Below are 2,797 nucleotides of genomic sequence, written 5' to 3' on the forward strand. Positions count from 1 at the left end.
CTCTTAGCAGTCCTTAGCAGGCCTTGAAACTTACTTAGAGTGATCTCCTCCTTGTTCATGTGGTAGGTCATATGAAACTGGTCGAAGCAAGGAGGTAAGGAGTGTAGAATAATATCTATGTCCAGCTCCTCATCAAAGTTAACATTTAACTTCAGCAAGCAGTCCACGTATCTCTGCATTTTCTACAAGTGGGCCTTGATGGACTCTCCATCCTTCATTTTTGTAATAATCATCACAACGATAAACTCATATCGTTCCTGCCTAGCAATTTGATGGTACCTTTCCATCAAATCTTGGTGCATCTCATAGGGATAATAGACCTCGTAGGATTTTTGGAGTTTCACAGTCATCGTTGCAAGCATGATGCAATGAACCTTCATAGCATCTCACTCATGAGTTTCGTAAGCAGTGATTTCTTCGGGAGTGGCAGTGTTCACATTGACCTCCTTCAGCTCCTTGTCGAGAACATACTCTTTGTCCTTGTAACGGGTGACCATGCGAATGTTTCAGATCCAATCATTGAAGTTGGACCCATCGAATATCACCCTCCCACATAAGTTCATGAGTGACAATGGACCGGAAGGGGTCGAGCTAGAAGCGTTGTTGTTCAAAGTAGACATCTGAAATAAAAAAGGAACAAATTTTAGATTAGATAAGAATCCCCAATTAAACACCCAAATGAGAAATTAGGGCTAGGACCCAACACAATTATTTACAATTCAGAAGAGGGATGCCGTAATCTAATTATAAATGATTTGAAGGTAGGTAAATGAAGATTTACCAATTTCCACCATGAAAACGAAAAAGACAATTAAGTTTTAAATGTATTGAAACTCCTAGATCTTTTGAGATTCATTGAACTTTTCAATGGCATGTTTAAATCTCAATATGCCCTTCAAGTTTTTGACTAGGATACCGAGGATCACAAACAAGGTGTGAATAACCATGCAAATGTACTTGGTGCTCTCGATTTCATTTACCACCTAATCAATGTGTCGATTAACCACACACGCTCCATTGATCTATGATAAACATCGAGCCACCCTTTGCCACCATTGCCAGTCCAAATTAGTGTGTCGGTTATCCACATACACTCCACTAACGACTTGGCATGGTGCAAAGTGTAATTTCATGGAATAGCATCATTTCACATTTTTCCTAAGGTAACTAAGATTGAGAATTTTTTTATAAAAACATTTAGTTACTTTATTAATCATTATACTTTTAATGAGGAATTAGTTGCCTATCCTACCCGTTTGGCTAACGACCCTCCACCAATCAAGGAAGTGGTGGGTGAGAGTGGACACCCATTAAACTGTCATTTTATAGGCAACAACCTTATACCCCACTTATAGATCGGCTTCGTGAATAACGCCTACTAACGGTAAAACTAGCTTAATCTTATACATACACACACATACACACACACACAGATATATATATATATATATATATATATATATATATATATATATAATCAATAATCTTACAATATTATAGTAGTATAAGGGTTGAATTTTAAACTTGTAAAATTCTACGGTTTGGAATTTAAATATTTCAAAATTAAAACTTTTAATTAAAAATTTAAATCCCAAAACTTGAGGTCATGTTTTGAAACTTTTCAAAACATCTTTTAGATCAAATTTGAAAAATAATTAATTAATCATATTATTAATATTTATCACATAATTTGACCTAATCTATTTTCTTGACAAGATAATTCAAATCAAAATACAAATAATTAATCTTTATCATATAAAATAAGTAATTATCTTATTTATGACAATTATCTTTGAATTACATTAGGATAATCCATACCTTGTTGTAAAAATAGGATTTTAACAACTAACAATGTTTTTGGTAATTATCCTAATTCATTTTCAGTCATAATCCCAAAAAAGCAGCCACCAGACAGCCTGACTCGCCGAGTCAGAGAATGGACACATCGAGTTGCTCTGACTCGTCGATTTCATTAGGTGACTCAACGAGTTCTTCAGGCAGAAGCATGATTTTTTGATTTTCAGCTTTGAATAATTTTAATTGTAACACCCTGTTCCTGGTACATATTTAAATTTAAGTAAGTTTATGTTTTGCTCTAGGACTCGGTGAGTTGGAGGCCCAACTCACCGAGTACACTCGATTTTTGACCGGGAAGTTTAATGACCTACTCGACGAGTCGGTCTTGCGTAGAAGCTGTCTGGATGAAACCCTAATATTTAGGGTTTGCACCTTATTTACACAACTTATTCTGCCTCAACCTGCTCCCATCGTCCCTCCCAACCCATAGAAAACCCTAAGCATTATTTGAGTGTTCTTGAGCTTTTTGGTGCCTTTTGTGTGTATTTGAAGTTGGAAAAGGAGACGAAAGCTTGGTAGATCAAGAGAGAGAAAGTAGATCCAGAAGTCTTGGCACATTTCCTGCTCATTTGAGCTATAAAGTTGATATCTTAGCTATTCATTACCTACATCTTGATTTGGGGCTATTTTCTACCTTTTCTAAGCTTTAGTGAAGCTATACTCGACTTTGTGTATATATTTGTAGTTGTACTCCAAATCTGGATCCATTGAGGGTTCCCATGGCATAAAGGTGCCAACTTTATGGCCATGGGAGACCCATGCCACATATAAAGCTGATAGCTTCATTTTATTTACTTCTTTTTAAAGTTTTTTTAGTACATTCCATCTTATTTTAGTCAATCTTCATGCATATTTTCTCTTTTTGTCATTTTTCTCCTTCACCGGGTGCTTTCTAGTCTTTTGAGCTTAATTGTAGGATTTTCCGAAGACTATTTGTTAT

This window comes from Lactuca saligna, chromosome 9 (genome assembly GCF_052625555.1).
Source record: "Lactuca saligna cultivar CGN05327 chromosome 9, ASM5262555v1, whole genome shotgun sequence".
Classification (NCBI taxonomy): domain Eukaryota; kingdom Viridiplantae; phylum Streptophyta; class Magnoliopsida; order Asterales; family Asteraceae; genus Lactuca; species Lactuca saligna.